At 49.0% G+C, this 25,853-nt stretch overlaps 1 long non-coding RNA gene and 2 pseudogenes across 4 annotated transcripts; 2 read left to right on the top strand and 1 right to left on the bottom strand.

Moving 5' to 3' along the window:
- The first annotated feature begins 1,406 nt into the window (after positions 1–1,406).
- On the top strand, positions 1,407–4,621 carry LOC135575146 (polysialoglycoprotein-like; annotated as a pseudogene).
- On the bottom strand, positions 2,064–3,762 carry LOC135575147 (uncharacterized). Of its 4 annotated transcripts, none has more exons than XR_010465717.1 (4): positions 3,718–3,762; positions 3,235–3,270; positions 2,683–2,754; positions 2,064–2,240 (listed from the first exon to the last, which is right to left on the bottom strand). It is a non-coding gene; the product is annotated as an uncharacterized LOC135575147 (long non-coding RNA). The 4 variants fall into 4 exon arrangements; XR_010465713.1 differs by having other exon boundaries at positions 3,680–3,753; XR_010465715.1 differs by lacking the exon at positions 3,718–3,762 and adding an exon at positions 3,609–3,636.
- Positions 4,622–22,862: 18,241 nt separating the features above from the next.
- On the top strand, positions 22,863–24,532 carry LOC135575032 (polysialoglycoprotein-like; annotated as a pseudogene).
- Positions 24,533–25,853: the final 1,321 nt, after the last annotated feature.

Here is a 25,853-nt window from a genome sequence, read left to right as displayed (position 1 = left end):
GTTATAATCTCTACCCGGCACAGCCAGAAGAGGACTGGCCACCCCACATAGCCTGGTTCCTCTCTAGGTTTCTTCCTAGGTTTTGGCCTTTCTAGGGAGTTTTTCCTAGCCACCGTGCTTTTACACCTGCATTGTGTTTGGGGTTTTAGGCTGGGTTTCTGTACAGTACTTTGAGATATCAGCTGATGTACGAAGGGCTATATAAATAAATTTGATTTGATTTGATTTGATTCGTAGGCTGAACCAATTATAGGGTACGAACCTAGAAAGCCTGAGCTTATTCAGTAGTCCCATTGTATTACGACCGGTCGTAGCTTTGTGGTATATGGTAAGTCCCGGAAGGTAAACCCAAACCTGTAGAGGGGAACTCCTAGGGGTAAATCCCGGGTGGGGTTGGTTACCTGCTATACCTGTAACGAGAGGGTGAAAGTCTCAGCCGCAGTGGCCATGCGGCAGTAGAGTGGGTGTGGATGGATAAAGTGACATACTTGTGTACTAGGATAAAATGTTGCCATTCAGGGTTAGAAGAAAAGCAAAAAGATACTCAAACGCTGTTGGATTTGGGTGTATTAGCAGTAGCAATAAAGAGAGGTTGGTTTTATGGCCTGTTGGGGTGGGGAACCATGACAGATTATGTGGAAATAGGAAGACAAGTGTGAATCATTTTGGTAATGTGTGTTATCAACAACAGTGATATTTGAACAGATTGGAGATGACTATCCATAACAATAAAATCCTTCATACAGTGAGGTTAGGTTACCATGCTTGTCCTGCCCCACAGCTGTAGACACAGCCTTCTCCAGGTCCTCAGACACTAGCTGGAGATCCATTACAGGATGTCTGTCACCTCACTGAGCCCCTATTGCAGGTTAGGGGTCACATCCACTTGAATGTCCTTCATATGACGAACCTCCTACAGAGCAAATGAGGAAAACATGATATATTAGGATTTATGTTAGTAGCAATAGAATATGGGAATTTTATCTCAACGCTACCTACAGCTAACATATTTATTTATGTATGTGATCTATGTAAATAAATAAATATATCACACCTGTAAAACTTTGAAGGACTATAGGTGGAGGCCTACCCATTTCCCAGGAGCATTGTAAAACGTGGATTTGGGTACAGTGTTTATTTCCCCCTAATATCTTTGAAGATTACACCTAAAATAATTAGGCCTACTTCTTTCTACTGCTGATCTGAGACCATTAGGGTTAATCATTACAGATATAAATGCAATATATGGAGTAGAAAAGATTGCCTGCCCACCAACTTGATAAGAATCAACATATGTTCTACATGGTCTATTTCTATCTGAACGTAACAACTCAATCAAGCTTGTTAATTGATCGTTAAGCCATGTTTGTCAGGTAAACGGTCATTAGTGGCCTATATAAGCCTCATACAGGCCATGGGAAGACATTACCTGTTGATAACACAGATTATTTTCATGATCATGGGAGGTGTGAGAGAATTGCTGCTCGTTGTGATGACTGTGGGGGTTGTCAAAGGTTGGTTCACTAATGTTTAAGGGATTTGTTTGGTAAATATGCTTAACTTTATAAGTCGGTCATCTTTTATTCTTCACTGCTATTAATATATGTAGCTATTTTGTGTGAACTCAACTTCTGTCAACACTTTCTCCTCAGTTTCTTGTTACCCTGTTGGAAAGTCCCAGAAGCAAGATCAAGTCTCTCTGCAGAGGAGACTTGGAGGTAATTGTTTATTTCCACAACCCTTCTAGCTATGTTCTTTGTCACTGTCTATGGTGCTGCTGTGTTTGACACTCATTCAACAGCATAGAGTAACTCTGTCTAAATAATGCTGTCAAACTTTTTTGTGTACCTTAACCTACATTTTTCAGAGCTGTCATCAAATGACGTCTCCATTGTGCATGCCCTGGCCTTGCTCCGATCCATAGGGTCTGACGCTAAACAAGCCAGAGAAGGTACGGCCTGAAACATATACTTTGAAACCTGTTGGGTTCATGTTGCTCAAAATTCGATTAGCAATTTGGCCTAGACCGTGTAGAACAGATGTGTTGCTGTAGAATACCCAACTGTTCCTTTTGTTTTTTCTCAAGAATATTTAGAGACCAATGAAGTAGAATCCCAAGCTTCTCCAAACCATGGTAGCTCTCTGGCAAATGATGCCCTGTCCTCTGAGGAGAAGCTGAGGCGCATGTCCTCTGACGACGCCACCTCTGACGCTGCGACCGGCCCGTCTGACGACGCCACCTCTGACGCTGCGACCGGCCCGTCTGGCCCGCCACCGGCCCTCTGACGGCCCGCCACCTCTGACGCTGCGCCCGCCCGTCTGACGCCACGCCGACCGGCCCGTCTGACGCCACCTCTGCGCTGCGACCGGCCCGTCTGACGACGCCACCTCTGACGCCGCTGCGACGCCGGCCCCCGGCCCGTCTGCGACCGGCCCGTCTGACGCCACCTCTGACGCTGCGACCGGCCCGTCTGGCGACGACGCCACCTCTGACGCTGCGACCGGCCCGTCTGGCGCGACGCCACCTCGCTGCGACCGTCTGCGCCACCTCCGGCCCGTCTGCCACCTCTGACGACGCCACCTCTGACGCTGCGACCGGCCCGGCCCGTCTGCGACGCCACCTCTGACGCTGCGACCGGCCCGTCTGACGCCACCACGCCCGGCCCGTCTGGACGACGCCACCTCTGACGCTGCGACCGGCCCGTCTGACGACGCCACCTCTGACGCTGCGACCGGCCCGTCTGGCGACGCCACCTCTGACGCTGCGACCGGCCCGTGCGACGCCACCTCTGACGCTGCGACCGGCCCGTCTGCGCCACCTCTCTGCGCCCGCCCGTCTGGCGACGCCACCTCTGGCGCTGCGACCGGCCCGTCTGGCGACGACGCCACCTCTGACGCTGCGACCGGCCCGTCTGGCCTCTGGACGCCACCTCTGACGCTGCGACCGGCCCGTCTGGACGACGCCACCTCTGGCGCTGCGACCGGCCCGTCTGGCTGGCGCGCCACCTCTGACGCTGCGACCGGCCCGTCTGGACGCCACCTCTGACGCTGCGACCGGCCCCGGCCCGTCTGGCGCGCCGCCCTCTGACGCGCCACCTCTGGCCGACCGGCCCGTCTGGCGACGCCACGCTGCGACCGGCCCGTCTGGCGACGCGACGCCACCTCTGACGCGCGACCCCGTCTGGCGACGACGCCACCTCTGACGCTGCCCGGCCCGTCTGGCGGCGACGCCACCTCTGACGCTGCGACCGGCCCGTCTGACGACGCCACCTCTGGACGCGACCGGCCCGTCTGCGCCACCTCTGACGCCACCTCTGACGCCACCGCTGCGACCGGCCCGTCGCGCCCGCCACCTGGCTGCGACCGGCCCGCCACGCCACCTCTGACGCTGCGACGACGCCCGTCTGGCGCCCGCGACGCCACCTCTGGCGCTGCGACCGGCCCGTCTGACGCGCGCCACCTCTGACGCCACCTGCTGCGACCGGCCCGTGACGACGCCACCTCTGACGCCGCCACCTCTGCGACCGGCCCGTCTGACGCACCTCTGCTGCGCCCCGGCCCGTCTGGCGACGCCACCTCGCTGCGACCGGCCCGTCTGGCGACGCCACCTCTGACGCTGCGACCGGCCCGTCTGCGACGCCACCTCTGCGACCGGCCCGTCTGGTCTGGACGACGCCACCTCTGACGCTGCGACCGGCCCGTCTGGCGGCGCGCCACCTCTGACGCTGCGACCGGCCCGTCTGGCGACGCCACGCCACCGGCCCGTCTGACGCCACCTCTGACGCTGCGACCGGCCCGTCTGGCGACGCCACCTCTGACGCTGCGACGCCACCTCTGCGCTGCGACCGGCCCGTCGACGCGCCACCTCTGACGCTGCGACCGGCCCGTCTGGCGACGCCACCTCTGACGCTGCGACCGGCCCGTCTGGCGACGACGCCACCTCTGACGCTGCGACCGGCCCGTCTGGCGACGACGCCACCTCTGACGCTGCGACCGGCCCGTCTGGCGACGCCACCTCTGACGCTGCGACCGGCCCGTCTGGCGACGCCACCTCTGACGCTGCGACCGGCCCGTCTGGCGCACGCCACCTCTGACGCTGCGACCGCCCCACCGACGACGCCACCCCTGACGCTGCGACCGGCCCGTCTGGCGACGCCACCTCTGACGCTGCGACCGGCCCGTCTGGCGACGCCACCTCTGACGCTGCGACCGGCCCGTCTGGCGACGCCACCTCTGACGCTGCGACCGGCCCGTCTGGCGACGACGCCACCTCTGACGCTGCGACCGGCCCGTCTGGCGACGACGCCACCTCTGACGCTGCGACCGGCCCGTCTGGCGACGACGCCACCTCTGACGCTGCGACCGGCCCGTCTGACGACGCCACCTCTGACGCTGCGACCGGCCCGTCTGGCGACGCCACCTCTGACGCTGCGACCGGCCCCCGCCACCTCTGACGCTGCGACCGGCCCGTCTGGCGACGACGCCACCTCTGACGCTGCGACCGGCCCGTCCGCGACGACGCCATGGATATCTGACGTGGGACATGCAAGAGTTCATGGGTACTCTAGTCCAGTGTGTACCTGCATTTGCTTGTTTTAGCTCAAATAAACATTAACTGTAATACTTGTGTCCTCTGTATTGTTTTGGTGGCTCCTACTTGGAGTTGAGGTCTATGACCTGACTTGAGTAACTGGGGTGATGGCAACATTTATTTAGCATTATATCTATGTGCCAGCAATATTACTCTGACCCCTGTGTTTTAAATTTCCATTTGACTTAAGCTACATTTGCTCAGTGTTGGTCCATTTATGCTAGTAGCATCACATGATACCTCAAACAACATTTTCACCTGTGACTTGTTGCTGTGTGTTTTGCCTACTTTTCTACATGAGAACTTTACGGTTTTTACTCTTCAATTACCGTTTATATTTTTGGTTTTCCCTCAATTTTTTCACTTGTGTCAGAGTTGCGTCAATTCGTATCAGGATAAATATGACAATGAGGCACCGACGTATGCTGTTTTTTTTATTAGCTAAGCAATAAGTGGTAAATGCATTGTTTGTATATACGGGCTCTCTGTCCCACCACAGGGCAAAACAGAACGGACTTGTTCCTGACAAAGCTATTTTAATATACTCAGAAGTAGTTCCTGCTTCCGAGCCGGCCTGTCACAGCAGATAATATTCAATCACATATGGTAACGGGCTATAGTGCATAACATAATCCCCCTTTATACACCCCTGTGGGGTTTAACCACACCATCCGATATACTAGGTTGCTGATGAACCCAGGAACTTTAAACCTTTATTTTGTGAATATATGAAGTGATGCATGTCCCTTTGTTTAACATTTATATAGAAACGTGAGTTTTTGATTCCCCCTTTTGACACCCACAAGGGTGTCACTCCTTATCCTTTATTTCAGTGCTCCCAACATAGTAATATGCTAATAGCATTTCATGAAAATAATACAAAGTTAAAAAAATTTTACAGAAAAACAAAAGAGGAAATCAACCAAGAAAAATAGAACAAAAATCAAGTGATATATGCTTTTGTCTCCCCCTTTTGACACCCATAAGGGTGTCACTTATCAAAAACAGGATAACACTTTGTTTATTGACGTGTAAGATATAGGATACAACTTTGGTCATGGAAAACAGTAAAGCAAAGCATTATTAACCATCTGGTCCTCTCAGCTACTCTTATCCTGTACCAGTTGGGCTTCATGCCACCCAGGGACTCCAAACCTTCACAACAGGGAGGACAAACATACTGGAAAGAACTTATCATAAAACAAAAATGTAAAAGAAGGAACTGTGGTGGTGTAATATTTATTCTACTACCTCACCCACAGCATACCATGGGTCATCCTCAGTCAGTCCCATCCTCCCCTGAAAGCTTGATTCAGTATCAGCATCTCCAACTGGAGCATCAAGCAAAGGCATCATGCCTGAAGCCTTCACATCTGTAACAGACTTCTTAAAACACGATATGATGCAAGCAGCACAACACATCAATTATAAAAATACAAGAATTAGGGTCAGAAATCCAGTAACCACCATATCAGTGTACTTACCAAACCAGGCTCCCAACCAAGAGAACAGTCCAGACTCCTCCACCCCCGCCATGGTCCTCATCTCAGCAGCATCAAGCCCACTAAGGGCCCTAGATATACTACCATCTGGACTGGTGTTATTAGGAATAAACGTGCAACATTGTTCACCATACATCTTACAGACACCCCTCTGACTGGCAAGAAGCATATCCAAAGCAAGTCTATTCTGTCTGGCAACCCTAGATGTGGCCTCCAGCTGTTCAGACATACCAGTGAGTGCATCACGGGAGTAATTCACAAAACGCTGTTGATTATAGTAGATATAATTTATCCATGCAGTCTGTCTTGCATCCACTATGGCTGGACCTATAATAGGTAGTAAGTGCCAGAGTCCATCATTCCTACCCAAGGCCTGAAACTCATGAGGAACCCCCACTGGCACACCCAACAGATTATTGTAAATGTAAAATCAAATCAAATCAAATGTATTTATATAGCCCTTCGTACATCAGCTGATATCTCAAAGTGCTGTACAGAAACCCAGCCTAAAACCCCAAACAGCAAGCAATGCAGGTGTAGAAGCACGGTGGCTAGGAAAAACTCCCTAGAAAGCCCAAAACCTAGGAAGAAACATAGAGAGGAACCAGGCTATGTGGGGTGGCCAGTCCTCTTCTGGCTGTGCCGGGTGGAGATTATAACAGAACATGGCCCAAATGTTCATAAATGACCAGCATGGTCAATAATAATAAGGCAGAACAGTTGAAACTGGAGCAGCGGCACGGCCAGGTGGACTGGGTACAGCAAGGATTCATCAGGGAGATCCTCCTCCTTGCTGACGCTACCCACGCTACGTCATTTCCGGTCACAACTTGCAGGCTTGTTTTCGAGTTGCTGTGCGTTTTGTTGCCAACCTATTTTGCTACCTGACAACTTTACGGTTTTCACTTTTTAATTACCGTTCATATATTTATTTATTTTTTCCTCAACTTTTTCACTCCGGACGCTTTATCTGGACACGATTCGTCAGGACCTCCAACAGCCGAAGCTAAGTAGTAACATTAACATGATGCCTTCTAATTGCAGCCGCTGTGCTCGCCTTACGGCGAGGATAGCTGTACTGCAAGCCCAGCTTCAGACGCAATCGTTAGGCAAGGGTAATTTCAGTGTAGGAAAGGATGAAACAGCGTCTGTGCCACCAGTAAGTACAGATAGTAGTATAAATCCCCTGGCACAGTCCCCGCAGCCGGACAACTTTCTCACGGTTTCTGGAAGGAAATGCTGTAGGAACGCTCAACCGGTTTTCCCCATTAAGCAGCGGGTCGGTGTCAGAGGCCGAGTCTTCTCTGGTCTCTACTCCTCCCGTTACGGGGTCTGAGACGCCGAAGCTTCCCACCATTAGCTCTGACAAATTGAAAACTCTAGTCATTGGCGACTCCATTACCCGCAGTATTAGACTTAAAGCGAATCATCCAGCGATCATACACTGTTTACCCGGGGGCAGGGCTACCGACGTTAAGGCTAATCTGAAGATGGTGCTGGCTAAAGCTAAAACTGGCGAGTGCAGAGAGTATAGAGATATTGTTATCCACGTCGGCACCAACGATGTTAGGATGAAACAGTCAGAGATCACCAAGCGCAACATAGCTTCTGCGTGCATATCAGCTAGAAAGATGTGTCGGCATCGAGTAATTGTCTCTGGCCCCCTCCCAGTTAGGGGGAGTGATGAGCTCTACAGCAGAGTCTCACAACTCAATCGCTGGTTGAAAACTGTTTTCTGCCCCTCCCAAAAGATAGAATTTGTAGATAATTGGCCCTCTTTCTGGGACTCACCCACAAACAGGACCAAGCCTGACCTGCTGAGGAGTGACGGACTCCATCCTAGCTGGAGGGGTGCTCTCATCTTATCTACCAACATAGACAGGGCTCTAACTCCTCTAGCTCCACAATGAAATAGGGTGCAGGCCAGGCAGCAGGCTATTAGCCAGCCTGCCAGCATAGTGGAGTCTGCCACTAGCATAGTCAGTGTAGTCAGCTCAGCTATCACCATTGAGACCGTGTCTGTGCCTCGACCTAGGTTGGGCAAAACTAAACATGGCGGTGTTCGCCTTAGCAATCTCACTAGGATAAAGACCACCTCCATTCCTGTCATTACTGAAAGAGATCATGATACCTCACATCTCACAATGGGGCTACTTAATGTTAGATCCCTTACTTCAAAGGTAATTATAGTCAATGAACTAATCACTGATCATAATCTTGATGTGATTGGCCTGACTGAAACATGGCTTAAGCCTGATGAATTTACTGTGTTAAATGAGGCCTCACCTCCTGGCTACACTAGTGACCATATCCCCCGTGCATCCCGCAAAGGCGGAGGTGTTGCTAACATTTACGATAGCAAATTTCAATTTACAAAAAAAAAAAAAAATGACGTTTTCGTCTTTTGAGCTTCTAGTCATGAAATCTATGCAGCCTACTCAATCACTTTTTATAGCTACTGTTTACAGGCCTCCTGGGCCATATACAGCGTTTCTCACTGAGTTCCCTGAATTCCTATCGGACCTTGTAGTCATTGCAGATAATATTCTAATCTTTGGTGACTTTAATATTCACATGGAAAAGTCCACAGACCCACTCCAAAAGGCTTTCGGAGCCATCATCGACTCAGTGGGTTTTGTCCAACATGTCTCTGGACCCACTCACTGTCACAGTCATACGCTGGACCTAGTTTTGTCCCATGGAATAAATGTTGTGGATCTTAATGTTTTTCCTCATAATCCTGGACTATCGGACCACCATTTTATTACGTTTGCAATTGCAACAAATAATCTGCTCAGACCCCAACCAAGGAACATCAAAAGTCGTGCTATAAATTCACAGACAACACAAAGATTCCTTGATGCCCTTCCAGACTCCCTCTGCCTACCCAAGGACGCCAGAGGACAAAAATCCGTTAACCACCTAACTGAGGATCTCAATTTAACCTTGCGCAATACCCTAGATGCAGTTGCACCCCTAAAAACTAAAAAAATGTCTCATAAGAAACTAGCTCCCTGGTACACAGAAAATACCCGAGCTCTGAAGCAAGCTTCCAGAAAATTGGAACGGAAATGGCGCCACACCAAACTGGAAGTCTTCCGACTAGCTTGGAAGGACGGTACCGTGCAGTACCGAAGAGCCCTTACTGCTGCTCGATCATCCTATTTTTCTAACTTAATTGAGGAAAATAAGAACAATCCGAAATTCCTTTTTGATACTGTCGCAAAGCTAACTAAAAAGCAGCATTCCCCAAGAGAGGATGACTTTCACTTTAGCAGTGATAAATTCATGAACTTCTTTGAGGAAAAGATTATGATTATTAGAAAGCAAATTACGGACTCCTCTTTAAACCTGCGTATTCCTCCAAACCTCAGTTGTCCTGAGTCTGCACAACTCTGCCAGGACCTAGGATCAAGAGAGACGCTCAAGTCTTTTAGTACTATATCTCTTGACACAATGATGAAAATAATCATGGCCTCTAAACCTTCAAGCTGCATACTGGACCCTATTCCAACTAAACTACTGAAAGAGCTGCTTCCTGTGCTTGGCCCTCCTATGTTGAACATAATAAACGGCTCTCTATCCACTGGATGTGTACCAAACTCACTAAAAGTGGCAGTAATAAAGCCTCTCTTGAAAAAGCCAAACCTTGACCCAGAAAATATAAAAAACTATCGGCCTATATCGAATCTTCCATTCCTCTCAAAAATTTTAGAGAAGGCTGTTGCGCAGCAACTCACTGCCTTCCTGAAGACAAACAATGTATACGAAATGCTTCAGTCTGGTTTTAGACCCCATCATAGCACTGAGACGGCACTTGTGAAGGTGGTAAATGACATTTTAATGGCATCGGACCGAGGCTCTGCATCTGTCCTCGTGTGCTCCTAGACCTTAGTGCTGCTTTTGATACCATCGATCACCACATTCTTTTGGAGAGATTGGAAACCCAAATTGGTCTACACGGACATGTTCTGGCCTGGTTTAGATCTTATCTGTCGGAAAGATATCAGTTTGTCTCTGTGAATGGTTTGTCCTCTGACAAATCAACTGTAAATTTGGTGTTCCTCAAGGTTCTGTTTTAGGACCACTATTGTTTTCACTATATATTTTACCTCTTGGGGATGTTATTCGAAAACATAATGTAAACTTTCACTGCTATGCGGATGACACACAGCTGTACATTTCAATGAAACATGGTGAAGCCCCAAAATTGCCCTCGCTAGAAGCATGTGTTTCAGACATAAGGAAGTGGATGGCTGCAAACTTTCTACTATTAAACTCGGACAAAACAGAGATGCTTGTTCTAGGTCCCAAGAAACAAAGAGATCTTCTGTTGAATCTGACAATTAATCTTAATGGTTGTACAGTCGTCTCAAATAAAACTGTGAAGGACCTCGGCGTTACTCTGGACCCTGATCTCTCTTTTGAAGAACATATCAAGACCATTTCGAGGACAGCTTTTTTCCATCTACGTAACATTGCAAAAATCAGAAACTTTCTGTCCAAAAATGATGCAGAAAAATTAATCCATGCTTTTGTCACTTCTAGGTTAGACTACTGCAATGCTCTATTTTCCGGCTACCCGGATAAAGCACTAAATAAACTTCAGTTAGTGCTAAATACGGCTGCTAAAATCCTGACTAGAACCAAAAAATTTGATCATATTACTCCAGTGCTAGCCTCTCTACACTGGCTTCCTGTCAAAGCAAGGGCTGATTTCAAGGTTTTACTGCTAACCTACAAAGCATTACATGGGCTTGCTCCTACCTATCTCTCTGATTTGGTCCTGCCGTACATACCTACACGTACGCTACGGTCACAAGACGCAGGCCTCCTAATTGTCCCTAGAATTTCTAAGCAAACAGCTGGAGGCAGGGCTTTCTCCTATAGAGCTCCATTTTTATGGAACGGTCTGCCTACCCATGTCAGAGACGCAAACTCGGTCTCAACCTTTAAGTCTTTACTGAAGACTCATCTCTTCAGTGGGTCATATGATTGAGTGTAGTCTGGCCCAGGAGTGGGAAGGTGAACGGAAAGGCTCTGGAGCAACGAACCGCCCTTGCTGTCTCTGCCTGGCCGGTTCCCCTCTTTCCACTGGGATTCTCTGCCTCTAACCCTGTTACAGGGGCTGAGTCACTGGCTTACTGGGGCTCTCTCATGCCGTCCCTGGGGGGGTGCGTCACCTGAGTGGGTTGATTCACTGTTGTGGTCAGCCTGTCTGGGTTGGCGCCCCCCTTGGGTTGTGCCGTGGCGGAGATCTTTGTGGGCTATACTCTGCCTTGTCTCAGGATGGTAAGTTGATGGTTGAAGATATCCCTCTAGTGGTGTGGGGGCTGTGCTTTGGCAAAGTGGGTGGGGTTATATCCTTCCTGTTTGGCCCTGTCCGGGGGTGTCCTCGGATGGGGCCACAGTGTCTCCTGACCCCTCCTGTCTCAGCCTCCAGTATTTATGCTGCAGTAGTTTATGTGTCGGGGGGCTAGGGTCAGTTTGTTATATCTGGAGTACTTCTCCTGTCCTATTCGGTGTCCTGTGTGAATCTAAGTGTGCGTTCTCTAATTCTCTCCTTCTCTCTTTCTTTCTCTCTCTCGGAGGACCTGAGCCCTAGGACCATGCCCCAGGACTACCTGACATGATGACTCCTTGCTGTCCCCAGTCCACCTGGCCATGCTGCTGCTCCAGTTTCAACTGGCCTGGGCCCTAGGACCATGTCCCAGGACTACCTGACATGATGACTCCTTGCTGTCCCCAGTCCACCTGGCCATGCTGCTGCTCCAGTTTCAACTGTTCTGCCTTACTATTATTCGACCATGCTGGTCATTTATGAACATTTGAACATCTTGGCCACATTCTGTTATAATCTACTTCAGCAGTACTGTATCATTTTAATCATTTTAGTCAATAAGATTCTTGCTACGTAAGCTTAACTTTCTGAACACTCGAGACGTGTAGTCCACTTGTCATTCCAATCTCCTTTGCATTAGCGTAGCCTCTTGTGTAGCCTGTCAACTATGTGTCTGTCTATCCCTGTTCTCTCCTCTCTGCACAGACCATACAAACGCTCCACACCGCGTGGCCGCGGCCACCCTAATCTGGTGGTCCCAGCGCGCACGACCCACGTGGAGTTCCAGGTCTCGGGTAGCCTCTGGAACTGCCGATCTGCGGCCAACAAGGCAGAGTTCATCTCAGCCTATGCCTCCCTCCAGTCCCTCGACTTCTTGGCACTGACGGAAACATGGATCACCACAGACAACACTGCTACTCCTACTGCTCTCTCTTCGTCTGCCCACGTGTTCTCGCACACCCCGAGAGCTTCTGGTCAGCGGGGTGGTGGCACCGGGATCCTCATCTCTCCCAAGTGGTCATTCTCTCTTTCTCCCTTACCCATCTGTCTATCGCCTCCTTTGAATTCCATGCTGTCACAGTTACCAGCCCTTTCAAGCTTAACATCCTTATCATTTATCGCCCTCCAGGTTCCCTCGGAGAGTTCATCAATGAGCTTGATGCCTTGATAAGCTCCTTTCCTGAGGACGGCTCACCTCTCACAGTTCTGGGCGACTTTAACCTCCCCACGTCTACCTTTGACTCATTCCTCTCTGCCTCCTTCTTTCCACTCCTCTCCTCTTTTGACCTCACCCTCTCACCTTCCCCCTACTCACAAGGCAGGAAATACGCTCGACCTCATCTTTACTAGATGCTGTTCTTCCACTAACCTCATTGCAACTCCCCTCCAAGTCTCCGACCACTACCTTGTATCCTTTTCCCTCTCGCTCTCATCCAACACTTCCCACACTGCCCCTACTCGGATGGTATCGCGCCGTCCCAACCTTCGCTCTCTCTCCCCCGCTACTCTCTCCTCTTCCATCCTATCATCTCTTCCTCTGCTCAAACCTTCTCCAACCTATCTCCTGATTCTGCCTCCTCAACCCTCCTCTCCTCCCTTTCTGCATCCTTTGACTCTCTATGTCCCCTATCCTCCAGGCCGGCTCGGTCCTCCCCTCCCGCTCCGTGGCTCGACGACTCATTGCGAGCTCACAGAACAGGGCTCCGGGCAGCCGAGCGGAAATGGAGGAAAACTCGCCTCCCTGCGGACCTGGCATCCTTTCACTCCCTCCTCTCTACATTTTCCTCTTCTCTCTCTGCTGCTAAAGCCACTTTCTACCACTCTAAATTCCAAGCATCTGCCTCTAACCCTAGGAAGCTCTTTGCCACCTTCTCCTCCCTCCTGAATCCTCCCCCCCCTCCTCCCTCTCTGCAGATGACTTCGTCAACCATTTTGAAAAGAAGGTCGACGACATCCGATCCTCGTTTGCTAAGTCAAACGACACCGCTGGTTCTGCTCACACTGCCCTACCCTGTGCTCTGACCTCTTTCTCCCCTCTCTCTCTCCAGATGAAATCTCGCGTCTTGTGACGGCCGGCCGCCCAACAACCTGCCCGCTTGACCCTATCCCCTCCTCTCTTCTCCAGACCATTTCCGGAGACCTTCTCCCTTACCTCACCTCGCTCATCAACTCATCCCTGACCGCTGGCTACGTCCCTTCCGTCTTCAAGAGAGCGAGAGTTGCACCCCTTCTGAAAAAACCTACACTCGATCCCTCCGATGTCAACAACTACAGACCAGTATCCCTTCTTTCTTTTCTCTCCAAAACTCTTGAACGTGCCGTCCTTGGCCAGCTCTCCCGCTATCTCTCTCAGAATGACCTTCTTGATCCATATCAGTCAGGTTTCAAGACTAGTCATTCAACTGAGACTGCTCTTCTCTGTATCACGGAGGCGCTCCGCACTGCTAAAGCTAACTCTCTCTCCTCTGCTCTCATCCTTCTAGACCTATCGGCTGCCTTCGATACTGTGAACCATCAGATCCTCCTCTCCACCCTCTCCGAGTTGGGCATCTCCGGCGCGGCCCACGCTTGGATTGCGTCCTACCTGACAGGTCGCTCCTACCAGGTGGCGTGGCGAGAATCCGTCTCCTCACCACGTGCTCTCACCACTGGTGTCCCCAGGGCTCTGTTCTAGGCCCTCTCCTATTCTCGCTATACACCAAGTCACTTGGCTCTGTCATAACCTCACATGGTCTCTCCTATCATTGCTATGCAGACGACACACAATTAATCTTCTCCTTTCCCCCTTCTGATGACCAGGTGGCGAATCGCATCTCTGCATGTCTGGCAGACATATCAGTGTGGATGACGGATCATCACCTCAAGCTGAACCTCGGCAAGACGGAGCTGCTCTTCCTCCCGGGAAGGACTGCCCGTTCCATGATCTCGCCATCACGGTTGACAACTCCATTGTGTCCTCGTCCCAGAGCGCTAAGAATCTTGGCGTGATCCTGGACAACACCCTGTCGTTCTCAAATAACATCAAGGCGGTGTGCCCGTTCCTGTAGGTTCATGCTCTACAACATCCGCAGAGTACGACCCTGCCTCACACAGGAAGCGGCGCAGGTCCTAATCCAGGCACTTGTCATCTCCCGTCTGGATTACTGCAACTCGCTGTTGGCTGGGCTCCCTGCCTGTGCCATTAAACCCCTACAACTCATCCAGAACGCCGCAGCCCGTCTGGTGTTCAACCTTCCCAAGTTCTCTCACGTCACCCCGCTCCTCCGCTCTCTCCACTGGCTTCCAGTTGAAGCTCGCATCCGCTACAAGACCATGGTGCTTGCCTACGGAGCTGTGAGGGGAACGGCACCTCAGTACCTCCAGGCTCTGATCAGGCCCTACACCCAAACAAGGGCACTGCGTTCATCCACCTCTGGCCTGCTCGCCTCCCTACCACTGAGGAAGTACAGTTCCCGCTCAGCCCAGTCAAAACTGTTCGCTGCTCTGGCCCCCCAATGGTGGAACAAACTCCCTCACGACGCCAGGACAGCGGAGTCAATCACCACCTTCCGGAGACACCTGAAACCCCACCTCTTTAAGGAATACCTAGGATAGGATAAAGTAATCCTTAAAAGACCTAGATGCACTATTGTAAAGTGGCTGTTCCACTGGATGTCATAAGGTGAAAGCACCAATTTGTAAGTCGCTCTGGATAAGAGCGTCTGCTAAATGACTTAAATGTTAAATGTAATGGTCCTCATCTCAGCAGCATCAAGCCCACTAAGGGCCCTAGATATACTACCATCTGGACTGGTGTTATTAGGAATAAACGTGCAACATTGTTCACCATACATCTTACAGACACCCCTCTGACTGGCAAGAAGCATATCCAAAGCAAGTCTATTCTGTCTGGCAACCCTAGATGTGGCCTCCAGCTGTTCAGACATACCAGTGAGTGCATCACGGGAGTAATTCACAAAACGCTGTTGATTATAGTAGATATAATTTATCCATGCAGTCTGTCTTGCATCCACTATGGCTGGACCTATAATAGGTAGTAAGTGCCAGAGTCCATCATTCCTACCCAAGGCCTGAAACTCATGAGGAACCCCCACTGGCACACCCAACAGATTATTGTAAATGTAAAATCAAATCAAATCAAATGTATTTATATAGCCCTTCGTACATCAGCTGATATCTCAAAGTGCTGTACAGAAACCCAGCCTAAAACCCCAAACAGCAAGCAATGCAGGTGTAGAAGCACGGTGGCTAGGAAAAACTCCCTAGAAAGCCCAAAACCTAGGAAGAAACATAGAGAGGAACCAGGCTATGTGGGGTGGCCAGTCCTCTTCTGGCTGTGCCGGGTGGAGATTATAACAGAACATGGCCCAAATGTTCATAAATGACCAGCATGGTCAATAATAATAAGGCAGAACAGTTGAAACTGGAGCAGCGGCACGGCCAGGTGGACTGGGTACAGCAAGGATTCATCAGGGAGATCCTCCTCCTTGCTGACGCTACCCACGCTACGTCATTTCCGGTCACAACTTGCAGGCTTGTTTTCGAGTTGCTGTGCGTTTTGTTGCCAACCTATTTTGCTACCTGACAACTTTACGGTTTTCACTTTTTAATTACCGTTCATATATTTATTTATTTTTTCCTCAACTTTTTCACTCCGGACGCTTTATCTGGACACGATTCGTCAGGACCTCCAACAGCCGAAGCTAAGTAGTAACATTAACATGATGCCTTCTAATTGCAGCCGCTGTGCTCGCCTTACGGCGAGGATAGCTGTACTGCAAGCCCAGCTTCAGACGCAATCGTTAGGCAAGGGTAATTTCAGTGTAGGAAAGGATGAAACAGCGTCTGTGCCACCAGTAAGTACAGATAGTAGTATAAATCCCCTGGCACAGTCCCCGCAGCCGGACAACTTTCTCACGGTTTCTGGAAGGAAATGCTGTAGGAACGCTCAACCGGTGTCGCTCATTCAGCCGACAGAAACTTTCAACCGGTTTTCCCCATTAAGCAGCGGGTCGGTGTCAGAGGCCGAGTCTTCTCTGGTCTCTACTCCTCCCGTTACGGGGTCTGAGACGCCGAAGCTTCCCACCATTAGCTCTGACAAATTGAAAACTCTAGTCATTGGCGACTCCATTACCCGCAGTATTAGACTTAAAGCGAATCATCCAGCGATCATACACTGTTTACCCGGGGCAGGGCTACCGACGTTAAGGCTAATCTGAAGATGGTGCTGGCTAAAGCTAAAACTGGCGAGTGCAGAGAGTATAGAGATATTGTTATCCACGTCGGCACCAACGATGTTAGGATGAAACAGTCAGAGATCACCAAGCGCAACATAGCTTCTGCGTGCATATCAGCTAGAAAGATGTGTCGGCATCGAGTAATTGTCTCTGGCCCCCTCCCAGTTAGGGGGAGTGATGAGCTCTACAGCAGAGTCTCACAACTCAATCGCTGGTTGAAAACTGTTTTCTGCCCCTCCCAAAAGATAGAATTTGTAGATAATTGGCCCTCTTTCTGGGACTCACCCACAAACAGGACCAAGCCTGACCTGCTGAGGAGTGACGGACTCCATCCTAGCTGGAGGGGTGCTCTCATCTTATCTACCAACATAGACAGGGCTCTAACTCCTCTAGCTCCACAATGAAATAGGGTGCAGGCCAGGCAGCAGGCTATTAGCCAGCCTGCCAGCATAGTGGAGTCTGCCACTAGCATAGTCAGTGTAGTCAGCTCAGCTATCACCATTGAGACCGTGTCTGTGCCTCGACCTAGGTTGGGCAAAACTAAACATGGCGGTGTTCGCCTTAGCAATCTCACTAGGATAAAGACCACCTCCATTCCTGTCATTACTGAAAGAGATCATGATACCTCACATCTCACAATGGGGCTACTTAATGTTAGATCCCTTACTTCAAAGGTAATTATAGTCAATGAACTAATCACTGATCATAATCTTGATGTGATTGGCCTGACTGAAACATGGCTTAAGCCTGATGAATTTACTGTGTTAAATGAGGCCTCACCTCCTGGCTACACTAGTGACCATATCCCGCAAAGGCGGAGGTGTTGCTAACATTTACGATAGCAAATTTCAATTTACAAAAAAAAAAAATGACGTTTTCGTCTTTTGAGCTTCTAGTCATGAAATCTATGCAGCCTACTCAATCACTTTTTATAGCTACTGTTTACAGGCCTCCTGGGCCATATACAGCGTTTCTCACTGAGTTCCCTGAATTCCTATCGGACCTTGTAGTCATTGCAGATAATATTCTAATCTTTGGTGACTTTAATATTCACATGGAAAAGTCCACAGACCCACTCCAAAAGGCTTTCGGAGCCATCATCGACTCAGTGGGTTTTGTCCAACATGTCTCTGGACCCACTCACTGTCACAGTCATACGCTGGACCTAGTTTTGTCCCATGGAATAAATGTTGTGGATCTTAATGTTTTTCCTCATAATCCTGGACTATCGGACCACCATTTTATTACGTTTGCAATTGCAACAAATAATCTCTGCTCAGACCCCAACCAAGGAACATCAAAAGTCGTGCTATAAATTCACAGACAACACAAAGATTCCTTGATGCCCTTCCAGACTCCCTCTGCCTACCCAAGGACGCCAGAGGACAAAAATCCGTTAACCACCTAACTGAGGATCTCAATTTAACCTTGCGCAATACCCTAGATGCAGTTGCACCCCTAAAAACTAAAAAAATGTCTCATAAGAAACTAGCTCCCTGGTACACAGAAAATACCCGAGCTCTGAAGCAAGCTTCCAGAAAATTGGAACGGAAATGGCGCCACACCAAACTGGAAGTCTTCCGACTAGCTTGGAAGGACGGTACCGTGCAGTACCGAAGAGCCCTTACTGCTGCTCGATCATCCTATTTTTCTAACTTAATTGAGGAAAATAAGAACAATCCGAAATTCCTTTTTGATACTGTCGCAAAGCTAACTAAAAAGCAGCATTCCCCAAGAGAGGATGACTTTCACTTTAGCAGTGATAAATTCATGAACTTCTTTGAGGAAAAGATTATGATTATTAGAAAGCAAATTACGGACTCCTCTTTAAACCTGCGTATTCCTCCAAACCTCAGTTGTCCTGAGTCTGCACAACTCTGCCAGGACCTAGGATCAAGAGAGACGCTCAAGTCTTTTAGTACTATATCTCTTGACACAATGATGAAAATAATCATGGCCTCTAAACCTTCAAGCTGCATACTGGACCCTATTCCAACTAAACTACTGAAAGAGCTGCTTCCTGTGCTTGGCCCTCCTATGTTGAACATAATAAACGGCTCTCTATCCACTGGATGTGTACCAAACTCACTAAAAGTGGCAGTAATAAAGCCTCTCTTGAAAAAGCCAAACCTTGACCCAGAAAATATAAAAAACTATCGGCCTATATCGAATCTTCCATTCCTCTCAAAAATTTTAGAGAAGGCTGTTGCGCAGCAACTCACTGCCTTCCTGAAGACAAACAATGTATACGAAATGCTTCAGTCTGGTTTTAGACCCCATCATAGCACTGAGACGGCACTTGTGAAGGTGGTAAATGACATTTTAATGGCATCGGACCGAGGCTCTGCATCTGTCCTCGTGCTCCTAGACCTTAGTGCTGCTTTTGATACCATCGATCACCACATTCTTTTGGAGAGATTGGAAACCCAAATTGGTCTACACGGACATGTTCTGGCCTGGTTTAGATCTTATCTGTCGGAAAGATATCAGTTTGTCTCTGTGAATGGTTTGTCCTCTGACAAATCAACTGTAAATTTTGGTGTTCCTCAAGGTTCTGTTTTAGGACCACTATTGTTTTCACTATATATTTTACCTCTTGGGGATGTTATTCGAAAACATAATGTAAACTTTCACTGCTATGCGGATGACACACAGCTGTACATTTCAATGAAACATGGTGAAGCCCCAAAATTGCCCTCGCTAGAAGCATGTGTTTCAGACATAAGGAAGTGGATGGCTGCAAACTTTCTACTATTAAACTCGGACAAAACAGAGATGCTTGTTCTAGGTCCCAAGAAACAAAGAGATCTTCTGTTGAATCTGACAATTAATCTTAATGGTTGTACAGTCGTCTCAAATAAAACTGTGAAGGACCTCGGCGTTACTCTGGACCCTGATCTCTCTTTTGAAGAACATATCAAGACCATTTCGAGGACAGCTTTTTTCCATCTACGTAACATTGCAAAAATCAGAAACTTTCTGTCCAAAAATGATGCAGAAAAATTAATCCATGCTTTTGTCACTTCTAGGTTAGACTACTGCAATGCTCTATTTTCCGGCTACCCGGATAAAGCACTAAATAAACTTCAGTTAGTGCTAAATACGGCTGCTAAAATCCTGACTAGAACCAAAAAATTTGATCATATTACTCCAGTGCTAGCCTCTCTACACTGGCTTCCTGTCAAAGCAAGGGCTGATTTCAAGGTTTTACTGCTAACCTACAAAGCATTACATGGGCTTGCTCCTACCTATCTCTCTGATTTGGTCCTGCGTACATACCTACACGTACGCTACGGTCACAAGACGCAGGCCTCCTAATTGTCCCTAGAATTTCTAAGCAAACAGCTGGAGGCAGGGCTTTCTCCTATAGAGCTCCATTTTTATGGAACGGTCTGCCTACCCATGTCAGAGACGCAAACTCGGTCTCAACCTTTAAGTCTTTACTGAAGACTCATCTCTTCAGTGGGTCATATGATTGAGTGTAGTCTGGCCCAGGAGTGGGAAGGTGAACGGAAAGGCTCTGGAGCAACGAACCGCCCTTGCTGTCTCTGCCTGGCCGGTTCCCCTCTTTCCACTGGGATTCTCTGCCTCTAACCCTGTTACAGGGGCTGAGTCACTGGCTTACTGGGGCTCTCTCATGCCGTCCCTGGGGGGTGCGTCACCTGAGTGGGTTGATTCACTGTTGTGGTCAGCCTGTCTGGGTTGGCGCCCCCCTTGGGTTGTGCCGTGGCGGAGATCTTTGTGGGCTATACTCTGCCTTGTCTCAGGATGTAAGTTGATGGTTGAAGATATCCCTCTAGTGGTGTGGGGGCTGTGCTTTGGCAAAGTGGGTGGGGTTATATCCTTCCTGTTTGGCCCTGTCCGGGGTGTCCTCGGATGGGGCCACAGTGTCTCCTGACCCCTCCTGTCTCAGCCTCCAGTATTTATGCTGCAGTAGTTTATGTGTGGGGGGCTAGGGTCAGTTTGTTATATCTGGAGTACTTCTCCTGTCCTATTCGGTGTCCTGTGTGAATCTAAGTGTGCGTTCTCTAATTCTCTCCTTCTCTCTTTCTTTCTCTCTCTCGGAGGACCTGAGCCCTAGGACCATGCCCCAGGACTACCTGACATGATGACTCCTTGCTGTCCCCAGTCCACCTGGCCATGCTGCTGCTCCAGTTTCAACTGGCCTGGGCCCTAGGACCATGTCCCAGGACTACCTGACATGATGACTCCTTGCTGTCCCCAGTCCACCTGGCCATGCTGCTGCTCCAGTTTCAACTGTTCTGCCTTACTATTATTCGACCATGCTGGTCATTTATGAACATTTGAACATCTTGGCCACGTTCTGTTATAATCTCCACCCGGCACAGCCAGAAGAGGACTGGCCACCCCACATATGCTCTCTCTAATTCTCTCTTTCTTTTCTCTCTCGGAGGACCTGAGCCCTAGGACCGTGCCCCAGGACTACCTGACATGATGACTCCTTGCTGTCCCCAGTCCACCTGACTGTGCTGCTGCCAGTTTCAACTGTTCTGCCTTATTATTATTCGACCATGCTGGTCATTTATGAACATTTGAACATCTTGGCCATGTTCTGTTATAATCTCTACCCGGCACAGCCAGAAGAGGACTCCCCACCCCACATAGCCTAATTCTCTCTTTCTTTCTCTCTCTCGGAGGACCTGAGCCCTAGGACCGTGCCCCAGGACTACCCATGATGACTCCTTGCTGTCCCCAGTCCACCTGACTGTGCTGCTGCTCCAGTTTCAACTGTTCTGCCTTATTATTATTCGACCATGCTGGTCATTTATGAACATTTGAACATCTTCAGCCAGAAGAGGACTGGCCACCCCACATAGCCTGGTTCCTCTCTAGGTTTCTTCCTAGGTTTTGGCCTTTCTAGGGAGTTTTTCCTAGCCACCGTGCTTTTACACCTGCATTGCTTGCTGTTTGGGGTTTTAGGCTGGGTTTCTGTACAGTACTTTGAGATATCAGCTGATGTACGAAGGGCTATATAAATAAATTTGATTTGATTTGATTTGATTCGTAGGCTGAACCAATTATAGGGTACGAACCTAGAAAGCCTGAGCTTATTCAGTAGTCCCATTGTATTACGACCGGTCGTAGCTTTGTGGTATATGGTAAGTCCCGGAAGGTAAACCCAAACCTGTAGAGGGGAACTCCTAGGGGGTAAATCCCGGGTGGGGTTGGTTACCTGCTATACCTGTAACGAGAGGGTGAAAGTCTCAGCCGCAGTGGCCATGCGGCAGTAGAGTGGGTGTGGATGGATAAAGTGACATACTTGTGTACTAGGATAAAATGTTGCCATTCAGGGTTAGAAGAAAAGCAAAAAGATACTCAAACGCTGTTGGATTTGGGTGTATTAGCAGTAGCAATAAAGAGAGGTTGGTTTTATGGCCTGTTGGGGTGGGGAACCATGACAGATTATGTGGAAATAGGAAGACAAGTGTGAATCATTTTGGTAATGTGTGTTATCAACAACAGTGATATTTGAACAGATTGGAGATGACTATCCATAACAATAAAATCCTTCATACAGTGAGGTTAGGTTACCATGCTTGTCCTGCCCCACAGCTGTAGACACAGCCTTCTCCAGGTCCTCAGACACTAGCTGGAGATCCATTACAGGATGTCTGTCACCTCACTGAGCCCCTATTGCAGGTTAGGGGTCACATCCACTTGAATGTCCTTCATATGACGAACCTCCTACAGAGCAAATGAGGAAAACATGATATATTAGGATTTATGTTAGTAGCAATAGAATATGGGAATTTTATCTCAACGCTACCTACAGCTAACATATTTATTTATGTATGTGATCTATGTAATAAATAAATATATCACACCTGTAAAACTTTGAAGGACTATAGGTGGAGGCCTACCCATTTCCCAGGAGCATTGTAAAACGTGGATTTGGGTACAGTGTTTATTTCCCCCTAATATCTTTGAAGATTACACCTAAAATAATTAGGCCTACTTCTTTCTACTGCTGATCTGAGACCATTAGGGTTAATCATTACAGATATAAATGCAATATATGGAGTAGAAAAGATTGCCTGCCCACCAACTTGATAAGAATCAACATATGTTCTACATGGTCTATTTCTATCTGAACGTAACAACTCAATCAAGCTTGTTAATTGATCGTTAAGCCATGTTTGTCAGGTAAACGGTCATTAGTGGCCTATATAAGCCTCATACAGGCCATGGGAAGACATTACCTGTTGATAACACAGATTATTTTCATGATCATGGGAGGTGTGAGAGAATTGCTGCTCGTTGTGATGACTGTGGGGGTTGTCAAAGGTTGGTTCACTAATGTTTAAGGGATTTGTTTGGTAAATATGCTTAACTTTATAAGTCGGTCATCTTTTATTCTTCACTGCTATTAATATATGTAGCTATTTTGTGTGAACTCAACTTCTGTCAACACTTTCTCCTCAGTTTCTTGTTACCCTGTTGGAAAGTCCCAGAAGCAAGATCAAGTCTCTCTGCAGAGGAGACTTGGAGGTAATTGTTTATTTCCACAACCCTTCTAGCTATGTTCTTTGTCACTGTCTATGGTGCTGCTGTGTTTGACACTCATTCAACAGCATAGAGTAACTCTGTCTAAATAATGCTGTCAAACCTTTTGCTTGTGTACCTTAACCTACATTTTTCAGAGCTGTCATCAAATGACGTCTCCATTGTGCATGCCCTGGCCTTGCTCCGATCCATAGGGTCTGACGCTAAACAAGCCAGAGAAGGTACGGCCTGAAACATATACTTTGAAACCTGTTGGGTTCATGTTGCTCAAAATTCGATTAGCAATTTGGCCTAGACCGTGTAGAACAGATGTGTTGCTGTAGAATACCCAACTGTTCCTTTTGTTTTTTCTCAAGAATATTTAGAGACCAATGAAGTAGAATCCCAAGCTTCTCCAAACCATGGTAGCTCTCTGGCAAATGATGCCCTGTCCTCTGAGGAGAAGCTGAGGCGCATGTCCTCTGACGACGCCACCTCTGACGCTGCGACCGGCCCGTCTGACGACGCCACCTCTGACGCTGCGACCGGCCCGTCTGACGACGCCACCTCTGACGCTGCGACCGCCCGCCCGCCACCTCTGACGACGACCGGCCCGTCGCGACGCCACCTCTGACGCTGCGATCGCCCGGCCCCGGCCCGCCACCTCTGACGCTGCGACGCCACGCTGCGACCGGCCCGTCTGGCGACGCCACCTCTGACGCTGCGACCGGCCCGTCTGGCGACGCCACCTCGCGGCCCGTCTGGCGCCACCTCTGACGCTGCGACGCTGCGACCGCCCGCCCGACGCCACCTCTGACGCTGCGACCGGCCCGTCTGGCGACGCCACCTCTGACGCTGCGACCGGCCCGTCTGGCGACGACGCCACCTCTGACGCTGCGACCGGCCCCTGGCGACGCCACCTCTGACGCTGCGACGACGCCACCTCTGACGCCTGCGACCGGCCCGTCTGGACGCCACCTCGCCACCTCTGACGCTGCCGGCCCCTGGCCCGCCGCCACCTCTGGCGGCGCCCGTCTGGACGCCACCTCTGCGACCGGCCCGCCTGGCGACGACGCCACCTCTGACGCTGCGACCGGCCCGTCTGGCGACGCCACCTCTGACGCTGCGACCGGCCCGTCTGGCCACGCCACCCTGCGACGCCCGTCTCGACGCCACCTCTGACGCTGCGACCGGCCCGTCTGGCGACTCTGACGCCACCTCTGACGCACCTCGACCGCCCGTCTGGCGACGCGCCACCTCTGACGCTGCGACCGGCCCGTCGACGCCCTCTGACGCCCTCTGGCGACGCCGCCCCGGCCCGTCTGGCGACGACGGCGACGACGCCATGGATATCTGACGTGGGACATGCAAGAGTTCATGGGTACTCTAGTCCAGTGTGTACCTGCATTTGCTTGTTTTAGCTCAAATAAACATTAACTGTAATACTTGTGTCCTCTGTATTGTTTTGGTGGCTCCTACTTGGAGTTGAGGTCTATGACCTGACTTGAGTAACTGGGGTGATGGCAACATTTATTTAGCATTATATCTATGTGCCAGCAATATTACTCTGACCCCTGTGTTTTAAATTTCCATTTGACTTAAGCTACATTTGCTCAGTGTTGGTCCATTTATGCTAGTAGCATCACATGATACCTCAAACAACATTTTCACCTGTGACTTGTTGCTGTGTGTTTTGCCTACTTTTCTACATGAGAACTTTACGGTTTTTACTCTTCAATTACCGTTTATATTTTTGGTTTTTCCCTCAATTTTTTCACTTGTGTCAGAGTTGCGTCAATTCGTATCAGGATAAATATGACAATGAGGCACCGACGTATGCTGTTTTTTTTATTAGCTAAGCAATAAGTGGTAAATGCATTGTTTGTATATACGGGCTCTCTGTCCCACCACAGGGCAAAACAGAACGGACTTGTTCCTGACAAAGCTATTTTAATATACTCAGAAGTAGTTCCTGCTTCCGAGCCGGCCTGTCACAGCAGATAATATTCAATCACATATGGTAACGGGCTATAGTGCATAACATAATCCCCCTTTATACACCCCTGTGGGGTTTAACCACACCATCCGATATACTAGGTTGCTGATGAACCCAGGAACTTTAAACCTTTATTTTGTGAATATATGAAGTGATGCATGTCCCTTTGTTTAACATTTATATAGAAACGTGAGTTTTTGATTCCCCCTTTTGACACCCATAAGGGTGTCACTTATCCTTTATTTCAGTGCTCCCAACATAGTAATATGCTAATAGCATTTCATGAAAATAATACAAAGTTTAAAAAAAACATATTTTTTACAGAAAAACAAAAGAGGAAATCAACCAAGAAAAATAGAACAAAAATCAAGTGATATATGCTTTTGTCTCCCCCTTTTGACACCCATAAGGGTGTCACTTATCAAAAACAGGATAACACTTTGTTTATTGACGTGTAAGATATAGGATACAACTTTGGTCATGGAAAACAGTAAAGCAAAGCATTATTAACCATCTGGTCCTCTCAGCTACTCTTATCCTGTACCAGTTGGGCTTCATGCCACCCAGGGACTCCAAACCTTCACAACAGGGAGGACAAACATACTGGAAAGAACTTATCATAAAACAAAAATGTAAAAGAAGGAACTGTGGTGGTGTAATATTTATTCTACTACCTCACCCA

The sequence above is a fragment of the Oncorhynchus nerka genome, linkage group LG14 (genome assembly GCF_034236695.1).
Source record: "Oncorhynchus nerka isolate Pitt River linkage group LG14, Oner_Uvic_2.0, whole genome shotgun sequence".
NCBI classification, from domain to species: domain Eukaryota; kingdom Metazoa; phylum Chordata; class Actinopteri; order Salmoniformes; family Salmonidae; genus Oncorhynchus; species Oncorhynchus nerka.
The sequence above is the reverse complement of the archived record's forward strand: the minus strand, read 5'-3'. Positions and strand labels throughout refer to the sequence as shown.